Source organism: Channa argus, chromosome 20, assembly GCF_033026475.1.
Source record: "Channa argus isolate prfri chromosome 20, Channa argus male v1.0, whole genome shotgun sequence".
Taxonomy (NCBI): Eukaryota; Metazoa; Chordata; class Actinopteri; order Anabantiformes; family Channidae; genus Channa; species Channa argus.
Window position 1 is genome coordinate 18047642 of NC_090216.1, and position 18301 is coordinate 18065942.

The following is an 18301-nucleotide window of genomic DNA, read 5'->3' on the forward strand; positions in this document are numbered from 1 at the left end:
ATCACCATTGTGTTTAACATTTATTTTGATGTGATGTCTAAATGCCATTTTACATTTAGAACATAAGCCATTAAAACACTTATGTGTGGAGCCTAAGCCTTTTCCGCTTTTTTAAGCCAAGGGAAACCCTGAATATATTTAATCTATTGTTTAATCCATAACCATTGACGTATTAGACACCACTGAGGTAGACAAAACACAAATCCTACCTGTTCCGTGGCTGCTCACTAACAGTCCTATTTCAAGCCACAGGGCAACCTGGTGTCCTCCACCTGTTAAAGCAGAAACACATTGACAATTGTTAAGATAATAATTATACATTCACTATTGTAATTCCATACAAATGATCTGCCAAAGTTTTACTTTGAGTGGTGATAGTTCACTTGACTCATTTACTTAGACACTTCAGTGTCCACTCTGAAGTCACATTCAAAAGAGAAAAATGACCCACACCGACTTATTATTAAATTTTGACTGTACCAAATCAAAATTCATTCTTTTTCCATATAGCTCACACACAGAAAAGATGAACGCAACACACTGGACCATCTTTTATAAATGGATAAGGATTGATTGCTGAGTGAGGAATTTTGCACACATATTTCATTCAAGGTCATTTCTATGAGCTAGGAACATGTGTTTTTTTTGGGGGGGACACAGTTAATACACCTATGTTAAGGGCGTCTGAATGACGTGCAGTAAGTGTTTTGAAATTTCCTGCAAAGTAATGTGTGAACCTAATGGAAAAGTGCTAACACATTTAAAAAATGAAGACTTCTGATGTGCTAAGTAGGTAACGATAAAGAGCAAGTGGATTCCAGTTATATTAAATGCATTTATTGAAATTGGCAAGTGAGAAAAACTGTAATATGGTAAAGGTTCTGCACTTATATAGTGTTTTCTACCTATTGGCAGTCAAAGCACTTTACACTGCTTCTTATTCACCCATTCACACTCACAATCACACACTGATGGGGGAGCTGCTATGCAGCTGGCCAACACTCACCAGGAGCAACTAAGTTGGGGTTCAGTGTCTTGCTCAAGGACACTTCGACATATGACCGGAGGAGCCGGGGATTGAACCAACAACTGTGAGATTGGTGGACAACCGCTCTACCTTCCTGCGCCACAGTCGCCCAAGTGTTTCTTATGTTATGCCCTCATACATGTACAATTGTGTAAATTTCAACACAGCTGAACATCTACCAGTTTTGCCTCAGACTGCACAGGCGTGACAACTAAAGTGGGCACAGAGTATTTTTATGATTAACATAAAAATGTACCATGCTCGGTTGGATTTATTATTTACCAAATTGTGACTGGTCTATACCCACCGCAACTTCATTTTCAGCCTCATCTTTCATCATCAACATTACACTGCATCAGAATTGGTAGAGTGGGATTCACAGACCACCATCTGTTCAGTTCTTTCTTTGACTGACAGCACTTTAAAGCGATGAAGCACAACCCCTGAAAGCTGCAGCTATCCCCGTGGATCATGATGCTTAGACACATTCTCCCTCTTTTTCATCTGGTGGGGCAACAAACTGCCAAGTAAACACACATGTAATCAAGCAGCCAATAAATACAGCAGAAAAGCATGACAAGAATGTTCACACAGCGAACGTGGATACCGCAGAGCGCCAACAGATCTGCCAGTCCCAGTGGGATTGGGAAAAGGGTGCAACCAGGAAAATGGCCACGTTCCAATTCATTTGAGAGGACTTGATTTCTGCTGTGTCTTACTACACATGCAGGTTTGATGATGGCACTGTGATTTCAGACAAAGTAAAGGAAGCAATAATATAAAAGTCCTTCCAGCTTGAGTCTACGTTTTTTTCAGAGGCGTGAACATAATTGCTCAGGGGCTTTGCGAGTCCACTGGCCTTACTACTGTGTGATTTTAGTCATCACATTTTACTTTTTTGCACAAAGCTTAAAATTTGAGCACACGGTGCACATTTTTATTTTCTTGGAAGAATGAAGTAGATGTCAGTTATAGGAAGTTTTCTAAAAGCTGAGAGGCCGAGATGAACTCCATTGGTTTTATTCGGATTTCGGACTATTCGTGATGTATAGTACTTCACATTGCTGAATCACTGTAGAAACATGTGTATCCTGTACGGTTTAATAGATCCTATAAACATAATTCTTTCCCATGTGATAAGAGGACTAAAAAACCTTTCCAAGGAAATGACGCCTACATTAAGTTATGCCATTTCTCCCATCCACTCTAATGACAGCATTAGGTATTTCGTCAGGAGAAACAGCCAGCAACAACAGCAATATCCTCTAATCTCTATCTCTTAAGACTCTACAAGAGTGAGTACTGAGAGCATCTTCTGTAACCTTCAAGGGCAAGAGGAAATTTTTCTTTCGCTTCATTATCAACATTCCCAAGAAAGGATGGTGACACGAAATCTATTTTAAAAGAACTGATTTGTGTTTTCTTGGAATCATACAGATCCCTTTTTCCTTAAGTGATGGCTTTAGTGTAACATCTGTTACAGGATAAAAACAACAAGCCCCTAACACAGTGGAAGAATGCACAGCCCTGTCCATGTCCATTCATCCAGACCAATGCCCTTTCTTGACAGTTTTACTTTGGTCTTTTTCAGCCCTGTTATTTTGATCTATGTACGCATGCTGCTTAAGGCACGGTTAGACTGAGAGGATTCAAACCAAGGGAATGCAAGACCTCTTCCCACTTAGATTGTTATTACAGGCACGTCATGTACCCAAACATCACAAGTTTCCCCTTGCAACAGAATAATCTTACTCTGGTACTTTTGCCCCGGGAGTTCCCCCATAGGGCTTTGTTAGTTTCTCATCTGGATATGCTGATGTGTATTTCGTAAGAATATTTTAATTTTTCTTCTTCCGTTCAATGTTTCTTGAAACTGCAATCTTGTTTTTTTTTTTTTTTGTAACCCTTAACCTTTTCCAAAGACTTCATGCACACTGTCTGACAGTCTTTTCTCGAATGATTTTATGACATACAGATAAGTATCCCTGTATTTATGACAGAGGTGGCTACATAAGGAAAAAAAGTTCAAATTCAGCTCGTATTGTCTTCCATACACCTGACTAATTACTGTACTATTTGGATATCATGTTCTAAATTACTCTATACAATTAAATATGACATTCTTTTTCAATAAATTAAAAAAATAATAATAATTTTTACCAATCCCCATACAGTTCAACTATACTGAACCTTGAAATATCAATTTGTGACACTGGCTTATAACATACTAGCTGTAATACACCTATTTTATCTCCTCCTGGAGTAAAAACTGCATTAAAGACCAATGGTTTACTGAAAGTTACCTGAAATGCAATAATCCAGTGGAAAGCTGTATCCTCATGATTCCACCAAGGTCCAGTGCTTAAGCTGGAAAATGCCAAAGATTTCAAATCTAAATCGTAATCATTGCTTGCATTGTTCAAATATGTGTAATAAACTAAATGATTATTAACATGCTTAAATTATGTGCACTAGGATTCTTGGTTTACAGACTGTTGTTGAGGGTCCTATTAGCTCTCATGCTTTTTTAGCTATAGCAGTTTGCTATGAGAGCTTTTTTTGCCTTTCTGTAATTTCTTCTTTGATAACATGAATTTAAGTCATTAATTTAGTAATTTAGGTTGTCAGATTATTGTAGTGGTGAAGAAACCAGGAAAACTGGTCAAATTCTTTGTATGTTCAAACATTCCCAGACAACAAAGCTGATTCTTATTAGGACCGTTTTTTGTTTCTGTAAGTAAAATAATGTTTTAATCCTACAAGAAGTCATCGAATTGAAGCTAGAACTAAAAGATACAACTTGCCCTCTGTGCAAAAACAATAATACAACCCTGTCATTCTCTCAAGTGACAGTGTGAGGAAACGTTGTTTCCTTTTCATGGTTCACAGCCAGTGCCACAAAAGTACTGCTCAATTACCAATCTTAGTGGCAGGGGAAGTGCCCAACCATAACGACGGCCACAAAAGAACCAGGTAGCATTCAACAAGAAAACATCACCTCAGCCAATTACCCATGAGCTCATATGTTGCCACAACAGCCCGTAATCCGGCGAGCGACGAACACACAGAGAACCAGTGCAACTTCCAAGGTCTCCGCCAAGAGAGAGAAAACCGACAGGGTGAAATTGAAAGGACAAGGTTTAGTGTATGATATGGCAAACAAATGACCTGATCATTCATCACGGGTTGCTGGGACACTAATTCAGATGTTTCTTACAACATGTAATGAAACGGTACAGAAAGGTATTCAGTCTTTTCTATATTTACAACTTTTCCAGTATCTGGAACTGATGAAATTCCCTGTCTAAACTTCCCCCCCCCCAAACCCTCCCACTGTCCCTCCTTCAGCTTTTGTCATATTAAGTCCTAAATAATACAAACCAGTCACCAGAAGAGTGCGTGACACGTTGCACACATTTTTAAAAGGCATGTGTGAGATGATAAATGATGAAGGCTAACTCATATAAAAATGAACAGTATTCACGAGTAAATCCAGACTGCGAGGAGACTCATCTCACACTTCAGTGCATAGAGCAGTGGAATAATAGTAGAGAGACCAACTGTGTCACAAATCTTCTGGGAGCCACGTGTCCTGTCATCACAGAAGTGAACTGGAGAACTGGCTGAGGAAAAATAATGTCTAAATTTGTAACTGGATATGTTTTGTTTCAGACTGACAGCGTTTTTAAGAATTAGATTTTTACATTACAACTTTTTGGCTGATGACGGCTAAAAACATTTCATAATGAGCTACTGTATCATGTCGTTGCAAAGTTATGAACAACATTAGAAGAAAGAATGAAAAAAGGAAATTCTGGCTAAAATTGTGCTCTTTATACAGAAGTCAGAATAAAATGGCTAGTTACATAGAAAGACACTGAGAAACTTTTGAGGTAGATACTTTTTTAATATTAACGGGATGATTTTCTCAAGCAGCATTAATTGGGAACAGTTTTCATCACAAGATATAACGATATAGCCGTCAATATACTGAAAAAACTGGAAACAGTGGCCCTTCTCTGCCCTTCAGCCAATGTTTCCTAGTGGCCACTGGTGATTCTGCAAAGTAAACTTCCACTCTGACACAAAAAATGTATTTCTCCATTGACTATATACATAAAAGGGATATTTGTAAAACCCTGATTCCTCAAACTACAAACAAGGTTGGTTTTACTCTTTCTATTACAAAGTTTTAGTGCATTTTATATTTGTTTTAAAACTTACCCAGAGCCTAGAAAAGTAGCATCCCAATGCAAAGTCTAAGTAGTGAGTAGAAGTTAGTGGATGTTGCAAGAAAAGACACTAGTCCAGATATTGTGGGTATCTGTTCACTCACCTTGAGCTTGTTCACTGGACATATTTCTGCACCAACCATTCATTATAAAGCTGCATGTAATTTCTCATTGGGTTTATAGATTTCACGTGTGCACTTTGATAAGTGACTGTATGTTAGAGGATTAAAGAAATTGAAAAAAAAATTAAATGTAGAAAACATCATGTACAACCTACAATTAGCATTAGCATTCATCACTTATTCAGGTTCTGGATTTAGTAAAGGTTGGTGCTGCCACCCAAAAACTAGAAGCTTGGGGATTTGCGTTCCCAGCAGACAGTGGTCTATCTGTATACAGTTTGTATGTTCTCCCTGTACTTACGTGGGTTTTCTCCCACAGTCCAAAGATAAACATGTTAGGTTAAGTAGTGACTCTAAATTGCCTATAGATGTGAATGTGAGTGTATGTGGTTGTCGGTCCGTGTAGGTCTTTCTGTGTTGGCCCTGAGACTGATTGGTGAACTGTCCAGAGTGGACCCCACCTCACACCCTCACAATGACAATGGGATGACTCCAGCCCCTGACAAACCTGGACAGCATAATTACTGTTGATTTGCACTGGTAGTTTTCCTGCTACAACATGCTACAACACCTTCAGTCCACAGACACTGAAAACCTATTAAAAGTGATTTTAAAATTACAACCAAAAATCTAAAATTAGGGGTTTAATATGCGGTAAAATTGTATGTCAGTCATACAATTTAGCCCATATTTTCTAAATTTATTTGATGAATTTTCAGTCCTTTGCAAACTTATTTTCTTCCTTAATAAGTCTTATGTTTAGAAAACATAAGAAAGCATTGAAAAGCTAAATTCTAATTCCATTCAGCCCACATGGTGACAGTCTGATTGGTGTGTAGATCAATATGCTTCTCCATTCAAAGGTAAAGCCACATTGCCACCATGCTTATGAGAGTTGGGGGAAAAGCATTTTGCTGCAGGAGAAATAAAATCCCGTCTTTTTAGCTTTGTTTTGTTTTCTGAAAGCTGAATTTTTAATTGTCGCTCAGTTTTTCTCACATATGGGCACTTTAACAGACAAAGCCAGCAGGTTTGCAAACACTGATTAGTTTATTCTGCTGCTGTGCCCAAAAGGGTTTTAAGATGTCATTTTAGATTCCTGCAACAGAATGAAAATCAGAAAACGTCCAATATAGTTGTCAGAGGGAGCATTAAATGCATCACAACCGTTACTGCCAGGCTGAGCAACTGGTTAACTATTTGGATCTTACTGCGACAACGAGCCAAACCACAGCAATTAAGATATTCCAAACTGTGACTACACAAAGCGATAAGGATAAAAATCAATTAAATTAATATGTCTAAATAATACTTTTTATTAAACAGTGTTGTATACTTTGTTTACATCAGGCCAGAGTGTGCAGCAAACAAACAGCACCACTGGACTGTTGGTTTGCCAAAGACGCAGAGACATGTTTGTTTACTCCGAGCGAGTCATTGGTTGGGAATGCAAGCTGTTTAGGGCGGGATGCTGCTAATATTTTGTTTTTGTGTAGCCATTAATACACACAAATACAGTATATGATGGGCCTAAGTAACAATGTACACACACAGCCAAATAGTATTTACTGTACAGCAAACACGTGTAAGCACCTGAGGGCCACTGTATGTAAACTCGGTAAAAAAAAAAACTATTTAGCATAGTAAATATGAAATAGTGAAATGTTTATGCAAATGTAATTGCCTAACTATTGACCTTTCATGTCAACAAATATTGATCAAGAACACCTGCTTGATGTCTGAGATCATTACATCCCACGGGAAAGGTTGCATTACAACACCCAAAGTCTAATCAGGCACAGTAAGCATTGTTCTGCCAAGTCAGAAAAAAAGCAACTTTTAGGAAATAAAAGCTCATCACTCCATCATTTTTTCAAAGAAACTCTAAATTTAATTAGTGAGATCAATGTCTAAACTCAGGTTAACTCACTAGCCAATTAAATATCCTTCTCCAAACACAATATCCTATTGTAAACATCGCATCAGTATTTACAGCATAAAGTATGTGATACTCATCAATGTAGTCCGTGTAACTCTGGCCAGATGGTTGGGCACATTCCTTTCGTGGCAAAAACACTAATCCACTAGTACAAGTGCATTAGAGTGGAAACCAAGCTCACCACACTAATCTAGTCTTGTGTTGAGAAATAAAACATTTAATCATTATGCCAAGGATGCTATTAATCAATGCTACAGCAGCTTCACTGCAACAGATAATAAACGCAATTTAAAGGAGGAAATATTGCTGAGTAAATGGAAAAAAATTCATATCATGTTGATTTTGTCATCAATAGAAATGTTGTGTATAGAATTATAGAAAAATGTCTTCACTGTCTGAATATAACCAAAGGTGTTAAAAAACACCATCGTCAAAACCTTTTTTATCTCCCAGTTGCACAGGCTACATTATAGTGTCAGGTTAGTATTTAGTGGCTTGTGATGATCCTGGATTTCTTCAGAAATACATTTTGATTCAGTCAGAAACTAATTAATTTTTTTCAGACAAAAAAGTATTGGAACAACAAGCCAATTCACTAGTTTTTACTGTATACTGAAGACTTTGGGTTTAATATCAAGTTATTTCTATATTTTTATCCTTTTTTGATGAAGTAAATATTATTAAATATGTCATTAGATAACAGCATGATTTTACTTTTCCTGTCTTTTACTGCAGCCTCCATAAGTCGTTGTTTGTTTTGAGGTTTTCCCTTCAACAGACCCTGAGTCGCGATCTGATGATTGACACGTCCAGTCTTAAACTTTTCTTTTTCCCGCCAGTGGGATCATTGTCTTGCTTCACAATAAAGCTTCTGCCAATTCTTCTCTAAATTTGCAGAAAGGAATATTTCTGCACACCTCTGAATCTATTCTGCTGCTATATCCTCATGACTTATACATCAATTTAGATCAGTGAGCTTGTTCCAGAAGCAGCAATAAAAGCCCAAACCATAATACTACTGTACCTCCACCACACGTCAAAGATAGGTTTGCATAGTTTGCATCAGTTTCCTCCTAAACATTTTGTTTTTTCAGGATATTCCAAATTGGTGTATTGATTATATTATGCCCGACGTTTGTGCCTCTGATTGTTTGCCTGCTTTCTTAGATTCAAAATGGCAGTTTTCTCCCATAGACAGCTCTGTAGTTATCATGTTGATTTATATTTATTAATAATAAATGCTGTCTTAACAGGTAAAACCCAAGGCTAAAACCAGCATCAGTCATTCACAGCTTTTATTGTTAACCGTAGACAATAAATCTCATGTCTAACATGAAATAGTAACTTCTCAGTCACATGCACCAGTACTATGTTCTTCAACATACCTAAAATACCACCAAATAGAAAAATCCTGAACCTTTGTCTGTCATATACTGTCTCTATTTAAAGCAGCATTTTTCATCATCTTAGCCTTTGAAGTCAAAGTGACTGCAGGAGAAAAAAATTGTACACAGGTATGAATTCAAGGTCAGGGAACACTGAGCACTCAATGAAAGGTTGAAAGACTGAAAAACATTTTGGCATCATGGATTATGTCTCATGAACTCAATCCCTTTAAGCCATGTCCAAAATTTGCTAAAGTATTAGACAGACTTCACTGTAAGAATCTATAATGACAGCTTAAAACCATTTTGTGCACAGCACAGCAGAATAAACTCATTAAAGTTTGCAAGGGTGTTGCTTAAGCTGCAAGCTTTATCTGTAACTTTATCTCCAGAGCTTTTTAATGCTTCAAATTCTTTTATTTAGTACATGAAAATCTGACCTCTTCAATTGAAGGTCAGTGCCCATATTAGGCACCAGAATGCTACTGCTTGTTCTTGAAGGGAATTGAATAGGAGAAACAAATTGATTAATTCAACATAGAAATAATCAGAAATCGAACATCACACATACCTGCATGGTTGTAAAGGCTGAGCTCAGGTCAAGTCTTAAGTACGCAGGTTTTCTCTGGTTTTTGTTATTATTCTCCTCCACTTTCCTGCTACTGAGTCCCTACACATCCCACTGAAGGCTTCCTGTTTCCTTCAATGACAATCCTTCTTTTCCCCTCTGATGATTTTACTTGACTGGACAGGTTGCATTCTCTGACCTCCGATCCGACTGTTGGGTCATATGGGACATGAAAAGCAAATATGCATTGATAGTGTGATGACTCAGTAAGAGATCTGAAGCCCTCATCTCTCCTAACACGCTCATAACTATTACACGGAACAATAATGCTACTGTGTGACTCCGTCCTGCCAACATGCCAAAAGCACTCCCTGCTTTACATGGGACAATGCAATTCATTTTACTTTGAATTTACAATATGTATGAAAGAGAGATGGGACTCTTAGAACATGCATATGCTCTTACAGCATGAAATTTACATAAGAGATATGAACAAACTTGACAGCAGATCTCACAATACCATGTTAAGTAACAAAGGTACAACTGCAGGATCAAAACAGATGTTTTACATCTGGACTGACTTCTGCTAAATCTAAACACATTACTTATTATGGCAATTACTTGTGTCTTAAAGTGTAATTAGACATCATGGGAAATCTATAGGCTGCCTTTCAGCAACCTAAATGTGTGCCAATTCACTTTACTGGGACTTTGAATAATTGGACTCATGTGGTAGGATGTGTCCAAGTAGTAATTCATGAACAAACCAGTAACATGCAGCTGGTCTGTGTGACATTCATCTGCAGGAACTGTCGGTGAGACGTGAAGTAGAGGGCATGAATGTCACGTAAGACCTGCGCACAGCTTAAATATAGGTTATATGCAACACTTCTTCAATGCTCATCAGCAGTACAGAAGTTATGTGCTATTTGTCTTGTATTTATTTATAGAAGTCACTTGAATACAGTGGAGGTGATTTGTAACTTGTTTGAAAAAAAATTTGCAGTAATGTATCATGAGAAAGAAAAAGAGACAGTAATCAGAGAGACAATGTTGGACTTGGTTGGTTCACCAATTTGGTCCATACTTACTTTGCTGGTCCCATAACTTTACCAATTAAGTATCACTGTGAGGTTGACATTTTGAGTAAATTTCTTTTTAAAGCATTTAAATTCATTCTAATGACAGTGGGAATCTCCTGACTTATAACCTACTAGCATCACCAGGCGTAGATGGAATACTAACAGGCCCAGTAAGGGGGTCTCAGGCCAGAGGCTCTTTACAAAGTGAGAGTTCATCATTCTTGTTAGAAGTCACAAAGTTCAATTGAAGGACACAGAACAAGCACAAAGAAACAACAACAACAAAAAAACCCCCACAAATGCACAGAAAAAAACAGACATTTATACAAAATTACCAAAAAACTACCAAATACAGACATGAGCACAAAGAAACTTAAATTTAAACAACAAGTTGTAATACTGTTGATACTGAACATATCAGTAAAATGTTCCTGCACAATTAATTTATGTTCAGCAAAATATCAGATATCACAGTACAACATCTAATTTTTCTGACTACAGTGTTTTGTTTTGTTTTTATTCTTGGGATTAGGTGCTAATAGAAAATTAAAGAAAGAATGCAGACTTTCCTAATTCAGAAAATACATACTTTATTAATTAGCCGTTTGACATGGCTTTTTATTAGGCATTTTAATACTTACTGGACCTATAAACCATTACTGTATTAATACCATATTGTTTGCACACCTCCTCATCATACTAAAACAGCAGTCTGGTTATGCTTATCTATACTTCAATATACATCCCTCAGCAATCCACACTCTGCCAGACTAATGTACAGTGAAAGAGAGGAAACATCAACACATGTGAGTGTTAAGTGAATACGAGAGTGTCTTGAGGGAAACCGAAGGGAGAGCGTTATCAGAGGGAGATAACAGGGGACACTGTTTATTTTCTTTGCCACACCTCCCTCGTGTCGTTTTGCACTTGGATCCGCCGAAATACAAATCTCGACACACACATTATAGGGCTTATTGGCACAGAGCAGCTGAGACACACAGCAACTGAGAAATACGACAGGACAAGATACAGCTCTTAATATTAAGGACTCTTCAAATGCAATCGTAAAATACACATGATGCTGGAATTAGTTAACAGGTTAAAGTGAGCAACAGAAAAATACACATGCTGATTATCAGGGCCACTCTGAGTACAACTCTGAACCTAAGCCCTAACAACTGACCCTATAATCGGCCTATTTAAATGATTTGACTCCTGTCATTTGAATGATCTGCCTCCTAGTGAAACTCAACACTGTGGCTGCTACATGCTTTTATCTAAGGGTTGAGCGAAGCAGAAACAAAGCAGCATTTTCTCAAACGCGTCCTCTGTATGAAAAGCGTATTTTTAACCCTAACCATGTTTATTGAGTGCCATAACCTAACCAAACAATTATTTTTCACAGTTGACCTGATCCTGAAGGACCCCCGTAAGGGAGCAGTTTAATCCAACTACTGCCCAATAACCTGCCTCCTGTCAGACGTCGTAATGGCTTGGGAAAGCAGGCAGTTGGCTCAATGCATGAGTGGGGCCCAGAAACGAAGGTAGTAACACCAAAGGATAAAACACCAGCTACTTGCAGATAGTCACTCGTGACTGCAAGACCACACATACAACCTATACACTGCCTGAAGAGAGTCTATGGCTCACTGCCTCATACAAGGATCCTGAAATGATAGGAACTGTACAACATCAATGGGAGTCTAAGAGCCTTCATCAAGTGGACATGTGGAAAACAGCCCTACAGGCCATCTCCTCCCAGCTCATCACCAAGAGTGGTTATGGATAATGACTACGGAACGGAGCAAACATCAGCCATCTCCTGTCCATGGATGACATCAAGCTGTAGCTTAAGGCTTTATGGATGCAACACAAGAATTATTGTGTGATAGGCCTGTAGTGGACTAGGTTTTTCAAAAGCATAACGTCTCAGAAATGTATCACACTTTTATAAGTTTACTTTGTATTAAAATTAAACAAAAATAAATATAAATATATTACATAACTAGTAATAAGCAGTAATTAACTTCCCCAATACTGCCCAAAGCTCCCATTAGGTACTGTACTACTGCTTTACCAAAAGTGTGTGCACTCATAATGGTATACAATTCCTCATTGCACAGAAAAACCATGAAGCCACACGACCTATGGAACCTATGTCAAAACAATGAGAACAAAACACAAGTGTTGAGGTTACATTTTCATTTAATGTCAGCTCCGGGTTTACTTTATTGCTATTCAATATCTGGTGAATAGAGTTTTTTCTGTAATCACGTAACTAACTTAACAATCCAAAAACCTTACGAAAGATGAAACTAAGACTGGTATCTGTTCACATCAAAAGTGTCTCAGAACCCTTTTATAACTATGATAGAAATGAGGCTAAGACATGTTTAAATACATTACACCTTTCACTGAGTAAAACTAGACTAAACTAGACTAATCATGAGCAAACTACATCTGCAGTCATAGAATTATTCTGAAAAGAGTAAAACTAAATTAAAGTTAGGTGCCAAAATGAGCACTGCCCCCAACACTGCAGCCCGCTGTCCAAAACTGTAATCTGGAGGAGGAGAAAAACACTTGAAGAGCCCCAAACTTTGCACCACGGTTAATGTCTATAAATAGAGCATCCAGCTCTGTTGTACTTTATCTGAGAAGCAACACACTGCTGTAGACTTATGTTTCCCAAATGTACAGTTGTGTAGGTCACTTATCAGTCATGTAAAAGCTTCAGCTGGTTTCCCCTCTGCCTCATATCGAGTGCGCTGACCTGCAAACGACTGAAGCAAGTGAGAACTGTTTTATTCTGAAAAAGTCACACGGGTAGTGTTTGTTTTTCTTTTGGGATACAAGGACACTTCCTCACACAGATCTTTTCAAACCCGAAAATGTAAACTGTGTCATTAGTCGAAATTGGGTTTCGCCCCATGCCCATAATAGTAAGCAAACAAGTTCCAAATCCACGAGAATATATGAAACGCCGCGGCCTTAGCTTGCACTGCCATGCTGCAGTCATGTTATTAATGGAAGAAACCAGATTGTTTGGATATCATATCCCCGTGATAATTAAATCCAAATGTTTTGAAAGGAAAGCCTATCCAGTACATGACTGTTGGCTGTATTACAGATGAATTGATTCAGTGTACGTAAATAAACACAAGGATAAGAGGGTTTGTACATGACTGAAAGCAAACACTAACCTTGTTTTTCTGTAAATCCATAGAGGCAAGTTATCGTGTGGTTATGACATCAGAATACTGTCATGAAGTGCGAGTTAACAAGACAAAAAAGAAAGACAGTCGACTTCACTTCTTCAGATGTACACGTATAATCTTGCACTTTCTCCCAAACACAACACATAGCATGACTGTTTCTGTGCCAGGCTTTTTGGCTTGTCAATCCATATTCATGTACAGATGAAATGCTCACACAGCCACAGCATTATACAGATGAGCAGAGCTGTAAACCTCAACATTGGTCTCATGGTTTCACTCACCAACATATGCTTCTCGGGCAGCTGCTTTCCATAAACAGTAATTGGATTCACTTGTTTTAATTTACTTCACTACTGCTGGCTTCATCCATAATTTACTTCAGATACACGATTATTCATTTATCGGAACATTTTATGTCCAATTTCCTGTGCGGTAATTACCAAGAAGAGAGTAGTGTGTCCTCACAACATGCTACTGCCTTCTCCCATATCCACCAACTGTAAAACATGCAAAGTGCACGACATGCCACCTCGCTGCTTTGCATGTTGCAGATCTGACAGCGACTTCCTTCCTGCTGCTATTGTCACTATCAATGGAAACAGCTGAATGTCTCTTGGATTATATACAATGACACACCCATAGAGAAAGACAAGGTCACATGACAACAAGTAGGAAAGTTCACACTCTACTATCCTGGTGTGAAGTCAGATGCTAGTTTTGATTAGATTTGATTAACACATTCATATCATTGTATACAACTGTGTTAATAATTAATAATGTGTGGAGTCCTGGTGTTGAAGTAGACCATGACCTGCAGTTACTGTCTTCATCACTACTTATTTATGGAAATGGAAAAGGAAATGAGAAGAGATGTTGTCCTCTCATTTCCTATCATCAGCAGGTGTGTTTTTCTATCCTATTCACAAACATTTGGGGCGACTGTGGCGCAGGAAGGTAGAGCGGTTGTCCACCAATCTCACAGCTGTTGGTTCAATCCCCGGCTCCTCCGGTCACATGTCAAAGTGTCCTTGAGCAAGACACTGAACCCCAACTTAGTTGCTCTCGGTGAGTGTTGGCCAGCTGCATAGCAGCTCCCCCATCTGTGCATGTGTGAATGAGAAGCAGTGTAAAGCGCTTTGAGTGACAATAGGTAGAAAAGTGCAGAACATTTACATTTGGTGAAAAGTGTCTTGAAAAAAAAAAAACCTGCAAAACATGTTCACAACCTAACCACTTATAATAGTTTAAATGATGTATTTACGTGCTCTCTGTGACTTATGTCATTAATGCTGGTTTTACAAAGGTGAAGACTTTGTCCTCTAGCTGTGTTGTTGGTAAATGGTAAATGGTCTGCACTTATATAGTGCTTTTTTACCTATTGGCTGCTTCTCATTCACCCATTTGCACTCACAATCACACACTGATGAAGGAGCTGCTGTGCAGTTGGCCAAAGGTCACCAGGAGCAACTAAGTCAGGGTTCAGTTTGACGTAGGACCAGAGGAGCCTGGGATCAATCCAGCAACTGCAGGAGTTTCAGAAATCCTGCAATTGCCATCTAAAGGGAATCCAATGGCTGGATGTGAACTGTGATATTTTCATGCAATATTAAATACCTTTCTAAGCAAAAAAACACACTGTATATATAAGGAGGGTAATGATTCTCCAAACTCACAGTTCGGTTCATCTATTTATTATTATTATTGTTTCACTCCACAGTGAATAAGGGAAAACAAAATACATTTTCCAGGCTTTATTAAAACATGTTGGGACACTAAAGAAACAAACACCTATAGAACATGGCCACATAGTGAGTTTTGTCATCAACATATGTACCAACACAATGCTCCACTGGACAACCAAAATGTTTCCATACTGCTGATTGGAAAAATCAAGCCACACATTACAAGAAAAGGGTCGAAATACAATGTCATGCAATCTCGAGTCTCTGTTCCAGAATTGTAACACCTCTTATATATACCTATCTACTACAACATTAACCACCTGCTGCTTTTAATATAAAAAATTAAAAAAGCTCAGTCACAAACACAATTTGCAAGATGCAGTATTTCAATGTTTTTGAAACCTGTATTAAAGATGAAATTACACTGCAGTGACTGCAGTACATGTACAATAGCATCCACACAGCAGTGCCCCCCTGTAGTCAATTTGCCAAAAACTCCATAGACCCCATTATAAGTGTTGTATACATGTTTATATTCATATACATATATTCTGTTATACACAGAAACCCGTTTCTCTTCGGGCTACTTGGTTTCTTCCAGTTGGACGTCATGAGCTGAGCTTTAGAAATGTCCTATTTAAATTTACAGTAGTCTGAGTGGGGAACTAAAACAAAAGAAGAAATTCACATTTAAATGGAACATGGAGATACTGGAAGCGAGAGACTCAGGTGGAGCCACTGAGTCTCTTGTAAGATTTTAGTGTGGCTCAGTTAATACAGACAGTGTATTAGCAAACTCTTTAATACAAATAACATTTTCAGTTAAACCATAGATGCAAAAAAAGCACATAGGATTTCCTAAAATTGCTTTATTTACCCCCGAGTCTACATCCAAATTACAAGTTTTAGTTCAGTTACTCTAGATCAGGAAGTACCTCCGTGCTGACACTGATAGAAAAAACTGGTGGTGGTCAACAATCTACAAGCAAGTTCTGTTTCTGGAAACCGGGGTCAGGCATTATCTATATCTTCGCAAACAAGGATTAAGATGTTTACTCCAGAACTATGCACCATACATACAGAGAAAAACAGGGAGTCTTGGTGTAAGCTGCCAACGCCACTGTCAAAATACAAAAAGACAATAAGCAAGAATAAGAATAAGAATGTAAACTTTAATGCTGTTGCTCTTAAATATGATTTTTCTGAACACTGCATCATATGTTTATACTCCTGTCACACGAACTGTTAAATACTAAATGTCAGTTCCTGGGATTATGACTTTGCAGTATAAAGTTTGCATAATGTTTTAGCTGAATTTGCCAAATGTCCATAAAAATAAGTGACAGGGGCTCCGCTCATAGTTACAGAGGAGGAGAAAATATATGAAGATGATGAGATGGAACGATGGGAATCCATGATACATGATTCGGGGGCCACATTCCAGCATCATACTGGAGAATCCCCTGGCCTGGAATCAGCTCCCACAACATTAATGTTAAAACAAGATGAGTCAAACTATTTCAACTGTTGTGAGTGGCTCAAATTATGAGTTTACTATAAATAGTCATTTCACTTGTGTTTGTTGACTCAAGTGACCAGTGGTTTCACTGGAAAAAATACATAATCACACTGGAATGAGAGGCAAGTGATGCTGCCTTTAAGTGTTATCCAGAGCTGGATAAGTGTTGAATTTGTAGTACAGTGACCCACAGGAACGCAAATAAACTGTGGGTGTTCGAGTGGGTGTTAAAAAGATGCATTTCATGTTCATTTGTAAGTTTAGGGACTCTTTTTTTACATCTGTCTGTTATCTCAAATATTTCCTAATGTGGGGGTCCTGGACCTATCCCAGCTCTCACTGTGTGAGAGTTGGTGTGGACCCTAGACAGGGCTTCAGCCTATCTCGGGGCCACACTACCAGATAACCGTTCACCACCCGCTCACATTCACACCTATGAAAAATTTAGAGGCATCCGTGCAGCTAAATGCATGTCTTTGGAACTCTGGGGGAAACCCACGTACCACAGGGAAAACATGCTAATTCCTTCTAGCTGAGAAGTGGGAGTGCTAACTGCTTCCTTTCAGAACGTGTGCATTCTCTATCTTTTCTTTAAATGTTCAGGTTAGTCTCAAGAGACGTCTTAGTGCAGGTACGGCAAGTGGATCCCTACAGCACAACAACACCCCCACACACTGAGCCACAAAGTCTATCTTTATTAGTGCTTCTGGGGTTTGAGTTTTTGGTGCCGCATCACATGCCCCTGACCTGGCCTTATGTGATTTCTGTATCTTCCTCAAAACCAAGGCCAACAATCATGGTGGCCTTCACTGTCACCAGATCCACGTCAGACACCTATGGGAGATTTTTGACCAATTTGTAAGACAGCACTCTCCACCACCATCATCAAAACGTAATATATGAGGGATTTTAACTTTTACAAGAATTGTATTCTAACCCCCTGGAAGAAGTAGATTGAAGTTGTTGGGGTGGCACATAGTGGTGCAACACTTTTCAAACAGACTTGACATTAGGTTTAATTTGTCACCTGTCTTTGTACATATATGGACATCTCAGTACTAGAAAATCAACGGATGTAGTAGTCATGGATTTTGCAGTCTCAAAAGACCAGAACATCAAAAGGAAGGGGTGTGAGAATGCTGGGGAAATACCAGTGACTGAGAATAAACTGGAAAGGATGTAGAACGTGAGGGCCAAAGTTGTCCCAGTGGTGTTAGGGACACTCAGGGCTGTGAATCCTAAGCTAATTTGCATACAGTCCCCTCTCAAAATGTTGAAGCACCAAGGCCAGTTCACTTATTTCTGTTGCACTCTAAACACATTTGAGTTTAACATCAGGTATTCGATTATCTTAGAATGTATTAAAAGCTCTACCTCTACAGGAGCTAAAGCGGTCGTCCACAAATCCCCGGCTTCTCTGGTCGCATGCGGAAGTGTCCCTGAGCAAAACACTGAACCCCAACTTAGTTTCTCCTGATAAGCATTGGCCAGCTGCATAGCCGCTCCCCCATCGGTGTGTGAGTGTGA

General features: G+C 38.6%; 1 protein-coding gene across 8 annotated transcripts in view; it reads right to left on the reverse strand.

Annotated features, from left to right (window-relative positions):
• The window catches only part of myocd (myocardin), a 115647-nt gene extending 101585 nt beyond the window's left edge, over positions 1–14062 (reverse strand). For 7 of the 8 annotated variants that reach the window (XM_067489351.1, XM_067489348.1, XM_067489345.1 and 4 more), the window contains exon 1: positions 210–272. The gene's annotated coding sequence lies outside the window, so the exon portion shown is untranslated. Of the gene's footprint in view, positions 1–209; positions 273–13854 lie in introns of those variants that run through there. The other variant, XM_067489342.1, reaches the window with a different exon arrangement.
• Positions 14063–18301: the final 4239 nt, after the last annotated feature.